This window comes from Buteo buteo, chromosome 23 (assembly GCF_964188355.1).
Source record: "Buteo buteo chromosome 23, bButBut1.hap1.1, whole genome shotgun sequence".
NCBI lineage: Eukaryota > Metazoa > Chordata > Aves > Accipitriformes > Accipitridae > Buteo > Buteo buteo.
In genome coordinates, this window is record NC_134193.1 from 19,543,641 (window position 1) to 19,560,586 (window position 16,946).

The following is a 16,946-nucleotide window of genomic DNA, read 5'->3' on the forward strand; positions in this document are numbered from 1 at the left end:
AAAAGCATTTGCCTGGGAAGGAAGGTGGCCGCGTCACTGCCAGGAATAGCACCACGGCGTCCTGTGACCCAGGCTCTCCTGCAAAAAATGAGATAACGTTTCCAGTCACAGGCGCTGAGCGGCCTTGGGAAAGCACCACGAAGACCCCTGCGAGTGCTGCCTCTTAGGATGATCAACGTGCTCCAGTCGCCGCTCGCAAGCACGCTGCACTGTTGTCTGAGCAAAGACTCTCAGATCTCCCTTGATGTGAAAAATACCTATTAAGAGCTAATGAGCAGAATAACACTGAACCTGATTGAGCTGGGATGTTATTTGTCATTCATCCTCCGCTATCACCGCAGTGGCATCTGTTGCCCTAGACTTTCTAAGCATGTCTCACACTTTCTCTGTAGCGTTCCCGGTTTCTCAGGTGCAAGACTCAAGCCTTGGACAACAGTAAACCCAGTCAATTATGTTTTCACCCTGTCTGCTTTGAAAGCCCTGGAGTGTGCCTGGTGCGACCACAGCCATAGGAACACAGGAGTTCATGATAAATTAAAAACAAAAGCACCATTATCCATATGGGACCTCGTGAGTGGTTCACATACTCGAGCAATTCCAAGCACTCCGTGTATGGTTCTTACTTGGTTTTAACTCAATTTCTTTGAGATGCAAATCAGAGGGATTATATTCAGAGGCTGCATCAGAAAGTCTTTAATCCAAATGGGCTATAAGATTTATTTAGAAGAGCCAAATGTCTTGTCTGGGACAGAAGCAACTGAGCTGAACTGAAACAGATGGACATAAAGGAAATTAAGCAACTCTAATGGTCTTATCCAGAGTTTCAAAGTATTTGGTCTTCTGAAAGCTCTAGCTCCTGGAAGCACGTGATGAGATGGGGAGCTCAGGTTTCACTTAAAAACAGGCTTTGCAGTTCACTGAGAAAAACAATAATAATGTTTTTATTCCTCCTGTGTACAGAGGGAGGGCTGCTTTCCAAATTCTGACTCCTTAGCTAGGCCCACATCGTCAGATGAAAATATGTTGCACGGGGGTTTTGGATTCCTCGTTTTTATGACAGTGTCATTATTTCAGCAGTCTGGCTTCAGGATTGTGGGAAACCTGATGCTAGCAATAGGGATCACAGATAGCTTGTTTACTAATACAGGAGAAAGTGTCCCTCGAGCCTGTTGAGATTTCGTTCCCTGTTTCTGAGGAAGACTTACCTTAGGTCTCTTCTAAGTCTGGGGTTTAACGAGGACGTCAGCAATGCAGGGCCAAGGTCACCTCTGGATGCAGCAAACCCAGAGCGCCCGTCTTGGATGCTGATAAACCACTGGGCTGGAAACCTCGATAGATCAGGCAGTCCCCCGGGACCCCGCGCGTCTCCACTTCTTCCGAGGTCAGAAGATTTGCAGCTGGCAGAAGAGCCTTCCCTGGGATATTTGGATGTGTTTAGCCCCAGATAGACTGCACAGACAGCAAAACAAGCATGAGGACAAAATCCCTACCATCTTACCGGAGCGTTTCTGAATCGTAAAGACGGGTATAGCTTGGGGAGAAAAGTTTAGGTTTGAGCTGGTTCTACGGTCTTCAGCTTTTAGGCTCTAAATAATGACAAGGTGTGTTTATCACGAGTAAAAACTGACTGCACTTCTTAATGCCTTCCGAGGCTCTCAAAGCACTGCCCGGTGGTCAAGGAGACCCCAGAGACAGATGATGGATGGATCTTCAGGGCTTCAGGGGCAGGCAGAGGCTGAGCGGGGAGGAGAGCCCTGCGTGCGCGGCTCCGGGCTGCTGCCTTCCCCCTGCGGCCAAGGGGGGCTCCTGGGGCTCGGGGTGCCCAGAGTCCGCGGGTGCTTGCCATCATCTCTGCAAGCTGGGAAATACTTCTGCAGCTGGAGCTCCTGACAATAGCTGGGAGAAGTCTTTCTACTCGCATCTAAACACAGCCCTCCTGAAGCCATCCCCTGCTTGGCTCGCCGAGTTAAGTATCCAGAGCAGAGAAACCTCACGTGTTTGTGCATTTGCCATCCTTCACCCCGGTGCATTTGAAAGTGGATTAAATAAAAGGTGAGAGAAGTGGGGAGAAGGGGAGGGAGAGCGAGGGAGTGAGTGTGAGAAGGAGCTCATCCATTACTATGCTGTGCACAAGGCAGGAGGTCTTGGCCTTCTGGTTTGAGTGCTTATTCCCCATAAAATACATCTGAGAGAAATCAATACAAGAAGCATGCAAGAACTTAAATCAAAGCACAAGGAAGCGGCACTTGGCGAATGGAGCGACCTTGCAGAGAGCTGTCAAAACCGGGGCCCCAGCCCTGCAAATGCAAAACCTGCCAGAAAAAAAAAACAACCTGCAAGGCTGGTGTGCCGACTTCAGGCTGGCGTGCGCTTCCTTGGCACGGGGTTTGCACTGGGAAATGCTCCGATCTCCGCAGCGGAAAATATGTGGACAGGGTAGGCTGGTCATGGGCTGGGTAAACGGCACAAGGGCAAGCTGCCAGGTTGCTCCTGGGACAGCAAGGAGAGCTGATGTACTCTGTGTTGCCTATTTAGACTCCTCGAGTACGTCGGAGATAACGAGGCAAGGGTGGCACCCAGCTTTGAGATACAGGACATGCTCCCTCCAGCCTTGGCCGTGCAGGACCTTGGCCCCTGGGAACGTGTACACAGATGCAGAGCAGAGGTCCACCTCCACCAGGTCCGTGTCCTGCCAAGCCTCCCCGTTTGCCCACCACAACGGCAGAGGATGGAGAGCTGTCTCCAGCAGCCGGGTCCCCTCCTGCCTCCCATCGGGAAGGGTCACCTTCGCACGCAGGTGCCGGCCGCCTGACCTTGGCGGCGGGTCGCAGCGCCGTGCCGCAGACATCATAAATCTGCAAAGGTTTTCTCCAGTCGAGCTCCACCTCTGCAGACCGCGGGGCACATGTTCCCATGCTGGGAAATCTGACCCCTCGGTAGCCTGAGAGACAGGAGAAGCCTGGGTTTGGTGTTTTGAATAAGTGGCTTTTTATCTGAAATCCCTTTGGGAGCATGAGCTCAGTAACCAATGAAATTATATCTGTTGTTTCAAGCAGTGAAGAAAACTTGGCCTGATGTTTATTGAGATTTATGGCTTCCCTTGAGCTTAATTGTCTTTGGGAGCCCTGGATCTTTTTAACAGTTCAGCTAAGTGGTACTAAGAAGGATGGTAATGGTTTGAGCAGTCTGCCCCCTTAGCATATCTCTTTCTCTCACACAATTTGCTGATATTTGGGAAATATAGCTGATACACTCCCCTCCTGAGGTCACAGTTATTCACTGGTGTGAAACTTCAAGAGACAAAACCAGGTGTGAAAAGCTCCCAGCGAGTGTTTCCTTGGTGGGGTGCTGACTTCTATCCATCAGGGCTGCGCTTCGAAGAAAAGGGGAGGAGGACGGAGGACGCGTCCCTGCTCCCGCTGGGGAGGGTCACCCGGTCCTCTGCATTGGCACTGCGGTCCCCCTGCTTCGTGGCCCCCTCCTGGGTGCCGTGCTTTGTCTTCCTTGGTCTTCCAGGTCGGCATCAGCCCGGTGGCCTGGTGTAGACTCCTCTCTCATCCTCAGCTGTGGTGGTTTTTCCACTCCCTTTGCCGTGGGCTCTTGGTTGCGTGCAACTTCAGCTGCTCACACCTGAGCACAGCCCAGCATCGCTTCCCGAGACCACTGGAGTGCAGCCGGGGTTGACCGGTGGGGTAGGCGTTGGGATCAACTTACGGAGATGCAACGGGGTGCTCTGGGAGGAGTATTACCCCTCCTCTGCTCCTCGCACTGGTCTGAACTGGGGAGGGACTCTCTGGGCTGCAGGGAAGAAGCCTCCCGCCCAGTGCTCACCCTGTAGAGATGCAGCTCGGTGTCGCTCGGCCGCGGCTGGTCCCTCAGCGGAGCATCCTCGGTGCTGGAGGGCTCTGACGAAGAGCTTGTCATTGGGAGGAAAAGATCGCCCTTCACACGTAATTATTCCTCGCCTCTGGAGCCTTTTCATCTCTTATCAGTGGTGACCCCTGTTGGTTTGTTATCTCTCCCCAGCCACCCAATGGAGCCGTAGACCTGTCATCGTGGGGAATGACCTTAACCTATTTACTCACCTCCACAAGATGCCGTGTCCGCTCGGCCGGGCGCTCGCAGCGGGGCTGTGGCAGCAGCACCCAGCCGCCGTCCGCCAGGAGCAGGGGATGCTGCGGCGGAGGTAATTACAACAGCCCGTTATGGTTCAGCGGGCACCTTCATTAATAAACCTCAGGTTTCAGAGGTGCCTAACTCGGCCATTCGAAACCACATCTGGCTGTAACTCTGCAGCTTGTCTAAGCTTTCAGCTCATCTCCGACTGTCTAAGCGGTTTACAGGACAAGCAGTAAACAAAGTCTGTTTTGTTGGGCTTTTGCGTGCTTTAAGGCAAAGAAAGCAAACACACGCTCACTGGGCTAATCTCCTCAGTGCAGAGCTGGAGGCTGACAGCTCCTTCCTAGGTCATGCCAATGGGATTTTTATCTCTGAGACGGCTCAAACAATGAGCACGGAGATGTTCTCCTGTGCACGCACAGTCCTGGCTCGTGGCACTTGCCAGGGTGTTGTTACTCTTCTGTGGCACCTCCACATTAAACAAAGTTTAGATGATCACTGGGCGTGTGGATGTCTCGGACTGTGTTCTCCCTGCTAATAACTTTTGGAGCCATGGGCCAGTTCCAACCTCGTTAGGATAAAGCCCCTAAAGAAGTTATATTCTGACATTTTCCATGGCTGTAGGCAGCCAGGAGAAAGAGAGTCGTGGCGAGTACCTCACTGGGACGGCAGTGGCAGCGTGGCCCTTGCAGAGATGCAGGATTTGGGCAGGAGATGCACAAGGAGCTCTCCTGCCTCTGCTGCCCGTGTACTGGTCTGCCTATATATCTTTAAAACTTGCCTCAGCAGTGGGATCCATATTGGGATTGGCTCGTGAGGGTTGGTGCTGGGTTGGTGCAGCTGGGTGAATAAATTAACCTACAGCCCACATCACCTCTAAGCGTGTAAACATTTTCCCTAGCACAAGCCTGGTGTAGAGGAGGATGAAATGCCGTGTTGGAGGGAAGAATGGAGTTAAATTCCGTGGGGGTGTAAGGAGAGGAGATGGGGTAAGGAGGCGAGTCGGGCGATCAAAGGGAGTGAGCAGATGAACCTCCAACTATAACCAGCCCCACCCGTCAATAAAACATCCCCTCTAATAACCCGCATCCCACCAGAGCCGAAAGGCAAGTGAACGCAAGCCCAGGGCTCCTTTGTGGGGGAGCTCTGGGGAGGACAGCCCGAAGGGAGGGTCAGGCTGCCTGGCTGCACACAGATTTTGGGGGGGCCTGAGCTGCTGGTGTGTGATGCCTGGCCGGCCCCTGGGTGAGCCGAACTCTGCTCAGCAGCCTCGGACCACGCAGAGCCCTCCCATAGCTCTGAAGTGCCCGGGGAGATGCCAGCAGCGGGTTCTGAAGCCAGGTCCTTGTGCTGGGGGCTTCCAGGTCCAGCCGAGGGGAGAAGATGCCCAGCCCTTGGCACTGCAGAGCACCCCTTCTCCTGCAGCCATCTCAGCTTCCCAGTAAACTGCCGGGAAGGCAATGGGCTTGGCGAGGAGCTGCTACCCGGCCACCCAAGGGGACGGTTTTGTGCTCAGCCAACCTGCTGAGAGTGAGCCGAGTGCTGCAGGTGGGGGAGAAACCCCTCCTCGGCATCCCCGACCGCTGCATCTCCAGCACGGAGCGAGCGGAGACCATCTATGCGTTTCCCAGGTGCCGAGGGTGCTTTCCCACCCCGGGGAACTGAAGAGGAGGTGGCAGCTTTGGCTGTGGGTTGCTGCCGAACTCGCTGGTGGATTGCTAATGATGTTTGTGAAAACCCTGAACTAAGACCACACACAGGAGGCTCAGGTGAGCGATGTATCTTAGACCTTGAGGGTACGAGGCAAAAATGCTTTTGCGCCTGACTCACCCGCTCTGTGCTAACACTGACTCATAATTACTGATTTCGATTCAGACAGAAGATTTATCTGCATTCAAACATATGGAAAATGCTACTGTAACCTGGCAGCGAAAAAAGGAGGCAGTGTTGCTAAGCTGTCCGTGGCCCTGTGCAAGTCTTGGGGAGCGCGTGATGGTCTGGAACCAGCTTCTTCATCTCAACTTGCACGTTGCATGTGTGGCTGGGATGAGCCCCGAGGCCAGGGAAGGTCTGGTCACCCTCATCCCCATGCAGAACTGGCCACGCTGGAGGGAAATTTGCTTGCAAAAGGTGACTTTTACAACAATAGCCATTTTTCCGCAGGGCTGGGTGCCAGCTCTTTCTGTTTCCTTCGGCTCTGGGGACACCCCGCCGTCCCCAGGGGTGCGCCTGGCCCCTTCTCCTGCAGTCTCCACGCAGGAAAGGCAGCTCTGGGGATGAAGATGTCTTGTGAGCAGCACATTGGACCTGAAAGCATGTTTGCACGGTTCCTCTGCTCCAGCACAATAGGTGCTGCACAGCGGGCCGGTCACGCAGAGCAAACAAGAAAAGCTTGCCGAAGAAAGGCACAGTGACTACAATCCCCATTAGTGGGGTAGATTAAACCCAGAGCAGCGCCTGGGCTTTGTACCAGGGGCAGCCCTGGGCTGTAAGCTCCCAGTGTGATGGCAGAAGCTACAAAAGCCTCGGCTCCTGCAAGGTGCCGTTCCCGGCGGTGTTGACCGAGGCTGTGCAAGGCTGAATCCCCAGCCGTCCCCGGGACCGTGCTGCCTCTTGCCCTGCCTGTGCCCTCTCCGAATGCCCTGCCTGTGCCACCTTTCTCCCCTGCTGCTCAGCCCGGCTGGATGCTAAGTGGAAATTTCCCCCTGTGCCAAGTGTTAAATACTTACCAAGCTAATACAGCGTCTTCGCAGAGGTGCGTACATGAGACAACATGTTACCGTAATTAACAAGCAGCTGGAGTTGGCACCAGTCTCTGCTGCAGCTGCTCCCGGCAGCTTCCAGCGCCTTTCCCAGGGCTGTGGCTCTGCCTCCTCCACGCGATAGCAGGGGGAGAAGCTGGAGTGGGGCGGGGGGGGGTTGATGCCTTGCAGGGTCCTTTCTCACTTCAGAGGGGATGGTTGTGGTTGCCAGCCCGTGGTCTGCAGAGCCCTGGAAGTCTGGGGGCTATTTCTGATCTGTATTAGGTGACTTGGATGAGTGGGTTTGTTCTCAGCAGGCAAATGCTTATACAGGGGGATGAGGAGCCACTCTGAGAAGTTTTGGGGTGCACGGGTTTGGAGAGGTTTAGGGAAACCCACTCCTGGAGGAAAATGAGTCATCAGGACTCAGTGGTTGAGTGGTGGTTTGTCCCTCCCTGGAGATGCAGCTGCAGCAGCCCCCTTGGTTGCCTTTGCTGTGGAAATTGCACTTGTGCAGGGTCCCTTCCTTGGGCAGAAGTGGCCAAGCGCCACTGGGGTCCGCGTGGCAGCCCCCAGGGACCGAGACACTTCTGGTGGTATCAACGCTGGAAAGAGATTGGGAGAGAGAAAGAGACAGGGGCTGGGGTAGGTTTGCAAATCCAGCCTTCGGGAGGAAGGCTGCAGAGCAGGCTTTGGGGTGGGAACTATTTGTAGAGTTTATCATCTGGTTGACTGTATCTTCACAGCACCCAAACCCTTTTATCTGGACCGGTATGGATTAGTTCACTCATCCATCTACCCGCTCAGCCCTAAGTAGACCTGCTGCACAAAACCTCCCCATGCTTTTAAATTGCCTTGAGCTCCCTAACTTTCCAACCCCAGAGAAGTCATCTCAGCAGTAGATGTTTGTATCATGACCTCCATTCCTATTGGGTCTTAAATATATTTTTTTTACTGTGCTATATACTAGCTTCCCACATGCAAATTGCTCTGAGTGAACCATTTATCTGGAAAATAAAGGTTATGTTCTCAAAAGACATTTAGTTCCCTTTCTGAATGATTGAGTGAGTTTTCCGCTGAGAAAACAAAGGTCTTTAACACAGTCCAAGCCAATGACAGGGAAAAAGGTTCAGGTAAACCCCCTTCATTTATTTAACAGTTCCCCCTTCCTCATTCATATTTACAAGATAAAAGGGGCTCTATCAACCCATTAAAGCTGAAATACGTGTCCTGTCTTCAAGGGAAGCAAATCCCATCTGGCATCCCTGGAGGAATATAACCTTAACTTCAGCTTAATGCCACATTAGGGTATCTTACAGATTCTGCCTGAGATTTACCTGCCTTAAAGGGAGATTTATTTTGGAAGTAAACAGGCTCACGTGACAAATCTCCTTCCACGAGCAACTTCGTCGAGGAGGTGCAGAGCGTTTGCGACTCGCTGGTTCCTCGGTCTGTGCCTGGCCGCCGTGGTCCCTGCCAGGGACCTCCATCGTGTGTCCTGGGAGCTGTGGGACAGACCCAGCCCAGGTAGGCTTGGGTCCCACCTGCAAACCCAGCTCCATGACACCCCAGCCATGGATCCGAGTAGCTGCAGGCTGGGGTGGGAAGATCAGAGCCTGATTCGGGCTCACTTTCCCTACCTTGCAGCCCATCCCGGGGGGACGCAGTGCAGGTCCCAGAGTGAAGGCGTTCCCGTGAAGGCCCCCCGCCTGGGCTCTAGACCTGCAGGGCATCACATCAAGGGAGATGTTTTTAAGGAAAGGCAGGTCCAGTGTCTTGCCGACATCACTGAGGTGCTTGCACTTGCCTGGGGAATATGGGAGTTTTCCACAGCTAAGATTAGTGCTGCCACCGCCTTCCAGCAGCCCCATCTCGATGCTGCCCGGTTCCCTCATCCTCCTCCCCTGCCTTAATTCCAACAACTACAAGCATCTCTCTCACATGTAACATAGCCTTGGGGAAATCGATTTTATGGCAAAGATTGTTCTAAAAATACCGCCAGCAGCTGGGGACGGGGCTCTGTGCAGTGACAGATGGGGCTTGCCCATCCAGCAGTATCTGGTGAGCTCCTGCCCGGTGGTCCAGCCCCTACTTGGCCGGCGGTGGGGAGAGTAGCCAGCTCGGGTGTTTCGCCCATGGCTCCAGGAATACACAGATTGACCTACCTGTACCTCACGTTGGATGTACCCAGGTGACTCCCTCCCATATAATACCCTGCACACGCGGTTCTCCGGGGCAGCAAAAAGAAAGATGCTTCGGGGTAGAAATCACAGCCTCCCCTGGACTATTAAAAGGCTTTCGAGGCTGTGGGGCCATGGGGACCGAAGTGTCGTACTGCTCGTCTGAATGGAAAGCGTGTTTACGTACAGAGCTATCTGGAGGCACTCTTTGGTAGCCATCGGTTTATTGTTATTGCCGGTTTTACTGATATTCATAAAAATGACAAAGGTTTTCTAATTACCGAATGGATCCCAAATCCTTTTAAATGTCCAAGACTATTTTTAAAAGCCATGGGGCTAAAATATGAGAAGTCTGCGGGGTTTCCCCCTTGCCTGTGCCTTTGGTCGTAGCTGTAGCCCTTCCTTCAGACCTTGCTTCTACAACAAACATAAACCTGCGAGGGGGACCCCGATAAAAACCCACTGGTGGATTTTGAATCGATGCTGCTCAGGCGCAGGGGCTGTGGGGCCAGGGAAGGGCACGGCCAGCCTGCTGTCCTCTGTTACCAACCCACAGATCGTCGGGCTGTTGATGTACACACTGTTCAGCCTGAGAATGAGAGGGCAAGTCAGCTGCAGGTGGGTGAAACCTATCTCCTCTCTACTTAACTGGCCTGCCTGACTGGTTTTTTTATGATTATTTTTTATTCTGTCTCCAGTTAGGCAATACACTTGCCTTTTAGAAATATTGCCCTGGGCTGCCAGCTCAGCGAAGGAGAAAAGCGGGTGTGTGTTACCGAGGGAGGATGGGGCATCACCTCCCTCCCGGGGGTGGGCATCTCTCCCCTTCCCCTCCCCGGGCTGCGTCTGCCAACCCGACCCTCACCCTGGTGAATCTCTGCCATTTGAGATGAGCATCCTTATGGGGGGATTTTCTTAAGGATCCCTCCTTAACCCCCCCCTCGGCAGCGCTCTCACACCCTGAGGATCACTGGAGCGGGTTGCTGGACCGGAGTGGGTGAATTTAAGCCCAGCCGGTAGTTTAGGATCATTAACCATCAAGGTGCCTCTGGGAAGAAGCAAGAGGTATTTGGGAAAATTTGCTAACAGACTCTAATGACTTAATAATCCCTGCCGGAGAGAGCGCGGCAGGTTATGTGAATGTCAAGTTTGTTTGCTTTGCCGAAAGCTGGCTGCTGGTTATGTAACCGGAGGGTGTGACCTCCTTTGCGGGGGAAAAAAGGGAAGAAAAAGGAAAGCACGCGCCCGCTTCCACACCGGGATGTGAATAAGCGGGAGCACAGGGGTAGGTGTTAGCCGGGAGCCCCGGCAGCCCTGGCAGCATCGGCTGGGCACAGCCCTTCTCGACCGCCCACCCCACTGAACTGGGGGAGTCCGGAGCTGTTCTCCCTGCTCAGCCCTTGGCCATGGATGGATCAGGGTCTACCCAGAGCAGCGGGTACCAGGGCAGGGTCACTGGAAATGCCACTGCCAGCAAAAGCAACCGAGACCCCAAGCAGCACGAGGGACTGATGTTAGCATGTGCCAGCCCTTATCCCTCTACCCGACGAGGTCTCTTGCTGTTGCTCCTGCTCGCCACGTCATCATACCTGATGTAATTCCTAATTTGGGGAAGCAGGACTGATTGCTGGGCAGGGGTCTGCTTGGTGGTCCTCCGAAGTGATGTCTGAGGTAGCTCCGAGCTCCTGGGCTGATGAGAGGGAGCATCGGCCTCAGCTCACAGCAAGAGCTGGGAGGGGGACGGGTGTCCTAAAAGCTTTGACACCTCTAGGCCAAGGCTGCCCAGAGGGGGAAAGCTGTCCTGTTTTGGGGATGCTGTCGGGAATGCCTCTACTTCGCCTGGCTAAGCGTGTTCAGCTCTGAGCGAGGTTCATGGTTTGCTGAATACTGGGGGCTTTCCTTGAAGACGAAGGAAAGTCAGGGCTGTTAAGCTGTGGCATGGTTTTAAACATGCTTCGCATTAGCTGGTGTGACCCACGGCACCGATATAGCCTGACCCACTCCCCGTTGGGGTCTGACATCTTGCTTGGAAGCCAAACAAGGCAGGTGGGTGCTGGACCCTGCTCCCCGCGGCTGAGCTGGAGAGTACGGGGAACGCCGACTCTTTTCCCCATGAAAGCAAACGCCGGGGCTCCCGCAGCCCCAGCGCTGCTCCTCAAGCTCCGACTTGCCCGCCATCAATACTGTTTAAACAAGCACATTCGCAGACGTAGCTCTAGGCCAAGTTGTGGGGCAGCCGGGAAGGAGCAGCCGCAGCCTGGCTCCAGACCCTCCTGCGGGAGGTCCGGGTGGCGGGCGCGTGGGTGCCAACGGCATCGCGTGCCAGCCGTGGCTCTGCCCGAGGGCTTTCCTCCGCACCTGTGGCCACTTTGAACCCGAGCCACGGCCGAAAGATGCCAGCGGTGCGGGCAGAAAACGTGGGAGAGCTGGGGCTCGGCAGGCGTATGCCTTTTTGTACGACCGCTCCTCGGTCCTTGCTTTTGGGGCAGGTTGCCCATCCCAGCAGAGACGCACGTCCTTGCAATAGGGGCATCCTGCGGTCCACCAAGTGAAACACAGCCAGCCCAGTTCTTCTACCATCTTCCTCCCTCCTGCTTTCTCTCTGGTTTCCCAGGCTGATGACCTGCAAGAAATTTGGGGGGGACGCAACGGGGGATGACCCTGGGTGGGGTGGTCCCTGGGGAGCGTCCCCTTCAGAGGGACCCATGCACAGCACCCAGCTTTGCTGCTGGGAAGCCACTGCGACTGCAAGGGAGAGTGCAGACGGCTCTGGAAGAGCGTGAAACACGCTCCTCCGAAAAAGAAAGTCAGACAGAAAAAAAGAAAAAAGGAGAAGGCTTCTGAAGCTTAGAGCTGGATATTTATACACTTGACATAAAGGATATTTCTGCATTGAAGTAATAAGCGTGACTCAGTAAACCAATGGGGAAAGGGTGTTCCCTTTGCAGCAAAACCTCAAAAGATCAAAGAACTTCTTGAGCGGTTTAACATTTCGAATGTTAAATGAATCGGGTTCCCCTCCCTCTCCCCTTCACCCTTGCCTTCAAGTTTTGAAAAATAAATGGTTTGATTTTAGCTCGGAAGGGAGCATTTTGGCAGCTCCGGGGAAGCGTGGCGCTGGCTGGTCCGGAGCACGAAGGTCATGGGCACGTGTGCGCTCGGGTGGGCAGGACCCGGCTGCCGGCTCGGTGGACATCAGCCCTGCTCAGGACGGGGACATGCCACAGCCTCAGGGCTTCCCATTCGCCAGCTGAGCTCCTGCTGGTTTATGGAAACTGGTTTTTCCCTCACTGTCACCTTCCAGACCTGCTCCTGCTCCAGCCTCTGTCCTACCTGTCTGGGTTGGGGACCTTCCCGAGCATCTGCCAGGTTAACACTAACAGGGAGACGATCGCTTTTTGGAACTGCAGCTTGCAGATACCATGGTCCTGCAAATGATAACCTGGTGTGCTCTGGCAGACCTTGCAGCCGTGCATGGCCGCAGGATGGGTCCAGGCAGCTCTGGCTGCAGAGTGAGGCCACCATGTACTCGGATGGGTGACCCAGCACGCCAAACCTCTGTGTTCTGCCCACCGCTGCAGACTGGGACGGTCTGGCTCCGGGCTTTAGGCAGAGCCGAGCATCACCGGATTTCAGCGAGTTCTTCCCTTGCGAAAAGCAAATCCCAATATTTTTATGCATATACCCAGCAATGGGGAGATATTAGGGGCTGGTCCCTGTCCCCAGCCTGCAGGCACTTGGGGCTGGCGTGCCGGTGGGAATGCGGCAGCAGTTATTTGCCAAGGAGGGATCGAGCCTTGTCGGTGGCTCTCGGACACGTGCATTTCTGGGATCGATAGGCTGGAGTAATATATTGCACCAAGATAACAAATCACTTAGCTTATTGGGTCTTAATTAAGCCTCTTTTATCTCCATGACAGCCACACACCTGGGCTATCGCCCAGGCAAACCATAGCCATGGCCGAGCCGTGGGGACGCCGCGCCGGAGCCGGGGGATTGATGAGCCTCTGCTGGGTGGAATTACCTCATTGTGTTTGCTGCGTTCGGGGCCATCGATCTCCCGGCTCCTCTGTCCCCCCATCCCGGCACCCAGAGCACCGGCCGCTGCCCTCTTCTCCCAGCGCCTTGCGGGCAGGGGCAGGAGATGGGGCAGGGACCCCCCCGGTTGGGTTAGCCTGGGCACAGGTAGACGAGCTGGGGGAAAGCTGCCCCGTTTGGCCTCCTGGGTAATAGATACAGTTGTTATAGTCCCTGACAGCGCGAAATGAAGACCTACATCACCATAATGTATTGTCAGCCTGCAAGCACACTGCGGCCCCCGAGATGAATGAATGCAATATCTCTGCGTACGAGGGGGAAGGAAGGGAAGGGGGTTTTGCCGCTGCCACCGGCCTCTAGGCTAGAAGACAGAGCTGCCGCTTTGTGCGGCTGGAGAAGAAAAAGCATTTTTTGTTTGTGATGCGGAGGTTGAGGGTGTCCGATCCTCGCGGAGCCTGTGACAGATACGGTCCAAGAACGGGAGCGCTTAAGGAACGGCTGAAATGCTCCTGTGATGAGTTCATTCAGCGATGAAGTAATCCTGCCCCTGCGTTACTGCCAGCTGAGGCAGCAGGGCAATTTACTGCTCTGGGGCTAGGCAGATCAACACTGATTTCAGCTCATGTAACCCAAGAACGGAGGGGAACCATCCAAACCAGGGAGGCCTGTTCAACTGAAAACATGCGTACACAACAACAGGAATCTGAAGCACGTATTGCATTTAGTTATTCGCAAGTAGGACAGTTTTTACTCTGAAGTGTGACACTAGCGTACTGACTTGGAGTGAAATAATGAGAGCTGGGAGTTGCAAGCAACTTACAGCTGAGCAGCCAGGTCCTGCAGGACCCCTCCGTTTCTGTAGCAGTCACTGTTCTTTAGGTTGATGCTTAAATCCTTTTCCATCTTGATCTGCTGCTAGGACTCATCCTGCCTGGCAGGCACAGCGCAGCAAGAGGCAGCTCTTCACCTCTGCTTCACAGCCTGGCACCTGGGGCAGGCTGGCAGCGGTGCTTCCGACACCAAAAATGGTTGGAAACCAAATAGATATTCCCAAGTTCAGGTCCCAGCGTGGCCATAGGCTTATTTTGTGACCGTGGGCAAAAATTGCTTATGATTTCTCCCCTTGCCAGCATATGAAATGGCAGTGGCCGCATCCAGCCTCTCTTAATGATTTTCAATTCTTGCAAGAGCAGTTGCAAGGTGCTGAATGGGGAGTACGCTGCAGCATGGCAGATATTGCATGTTTGCAAATAGTTATTTAAAACAAGAAAATAAGGTTTTGTGCTGGAAGACAAGAAGCCCATAATTCATCTTAGTGTTAAACAAAGTCCAAAGTACTCAGATTACACAAAATCCAACTGAAGGGCAACACCCTTCTACTGTTCCTGAGTTTTCATGACTATTTACAGGTTTTTGGATAAACATGAGAAAGTTGATATAGGAACGGCCAAATCCCATAAGCTGTTGGTAAAACCTTCCTCTGCAGACTAGTTCAGCTGGGGCACATGGTGTTGTTAAAGCCATTCACAACGGGGCTTCCCGCAGGATGGACCCCTTCTCGCTTACTTGTGATCTTTTGCTTCTCCGTGCTGTGGCGGTTTGGTTTTTGGGTTGTGTTCGGCCTTTTGGTTTCTCCTTCCTTAACCCTTCAGCCAGAGCCCTGGACTCTGGGGGTTGCTATGGGGGGCGGTGGGGCGGCAGCGTGTGATGGGCAGGGGCTGAGCAGGGGCAAAGACGAGCCCCATCAACTCAAACAGCAGGATGAGCCACTGATGCCCAAAGCGATGCCGTTTCGACCAGGAGGTGCAAACCCGAACAGCCTTCGTGTCACGGCACAGGTGTCTGCTAGTTCTTCACGTAAATGGTTTCTAGCCTTGTATCTTTGATAGCCGCTGAGCAACACCTTTTGTTATTGCATTAGGCACCAGGCGCGTGGCCACCGCGTGATTTTTGGCATCTCCCTCTCTTTGCTACCACGCTCCCCGGCTCTCCCCAAGCACGGGTGGCTGCCAGAGGGACATAGATCTGCTTTTTTTCTTGGCCGTTATTGTTGCTCTGAGATTTTTCTCTGAAAGGTTAGGCCAGCCCTTGCGCTAGTGTTCAGAGCCCATCTCCATCGCTGATATATGATGCCCTTGTAATCTCCAGTGACATAAATTTTGCTCCTGTTTGTCTCCCCGTGTCATATCCTTCTTGTGCCGTGTCTGTTATTGTGTCTAGCGTTGCGGTTGTGTTTCAGCATTTTCCGTTGTTTGTCTTCTTCACCTGAGGATGTCCATTATGGGATGTAACAGCTTTAATAGCTTATAAATGGGAGACTGGAGTTTTTATGCGTTGGGGAGTACCGCTCACGGCAGCCACCATTCAAGAGTGGCATTTGCCAGTACTTAGTACCTAAACTTGCATCTTCTATCCCAAATTTCTTTTAAGCCCAGGGACAAATAGCTTGTATAAAGCTGTTGGCCCTTACTGGAGGTCGGGTTTGTCCCTGCTGGGATTTGGAGCTGGTGTGAGTGAGCTGGTAGCTGGGACAGACCCTGGCGTGGCCGGGACCAAATGGTGGCTCCTCTCTGCTCCCAGTGCCCGTGTTGGGTTTGTCCCCGTCCCCCTCGCTGATCGGCAGCCTTGAATCAGAGCTCGAGACGTCCAACTTCACCAGTATCCTCCCAAAATACTGCCCTGTGCACTAGTGCGCCTGGAGGCAGCTAGAGCCAAGGTTTGGCCTCTGGAAGCAATTGTTCGACTTTCCCTCATCAGCACCTCTTCCAGAGCAGAGCTCTGTGCAACCAGGATCTAATTAAGCGGGCTAATCTGAAGGACGTACTACATCTCCATGGAAAACTGCTTCAGTTTGGCTTCTCTGAATAATAAACAAAGCACTTGGGCAGATGATAGGGCATTTAAGTGTTTACTCTTCAGAGCATTAAGTGCTAAATTTGTTTTTAGCTCCCTTATGAAAAGCCCTTGCAAAGTAAAAGCACACAAGGGTCTCAGTCATCCCTTGCAGCTTTCCTCCGAGCCTGCTGTGTCCAGCGGAGAGCCTGGCTGTGCAGCTGCCCCAGGGGGACAGCCAGAAGCACCGATCATTAGTATCACAAGGAACCACTGAGGTTTAATCTGCTGGCAAGGAGCAGGCGATAAACCAGAGCCAAGCCCCAGATCCACCCATGGGGACGCGGTGCGTGGAGCCAGCCCGGGCAGGGGGCTGTCTTCAGTTAGTCCAAACCAAGATGGGCATCCACTTCTTTTTTTTTAATCCATTCCATCAATCACTTAGTATAATAAACTCCCTAAATGGAAAAGATAGAGACAAAAACCTCCAAGCGAGCCAGAGCACAGAGCTCATTTCTCCTGCTTCCTCCTCCTGAGTGTGCCACAGCAGTTTCGGTGGCCGGCGCTCAGGCTTGGGATGCAGGACCTGAGCAGGATTTGGCCGGGCGTATGTGGAAAGGGAGGAAAAAAAAGGGTGCCAGGATGGCTGCTTTGCAATCGCAGGCGTGTAGAGATTGTCCCAGCCCACGTGAGGCTGCGATGGGGTGTTCTGCTCACATCTGGCCACTGCTGCCTGCTCAGCCCAAAGACCACGTAGGGAGGGCTTCGGGGCTGAACTCGCTGCTGGAGCTATAGAAATGGAGCACAAAACCAACAAAACAACTTTCCATTTCTAAAGCTTGAAGGAGTTTGCACCCCACCATGCCAGGACAAAGGGAGAATTAGCAGCCAGCAAAGAGAAAAACAACACAAAGCCACATCACAGTGTCAAGAAGCCAAAAAGCCTTTTTCGTTCTTAATGCACGGGTATAGCTTAAACGACTCTTGTTCTCGATGCGGAGCCCAATGCAGTTCAGCTCTGCAGCACTTTGCATTC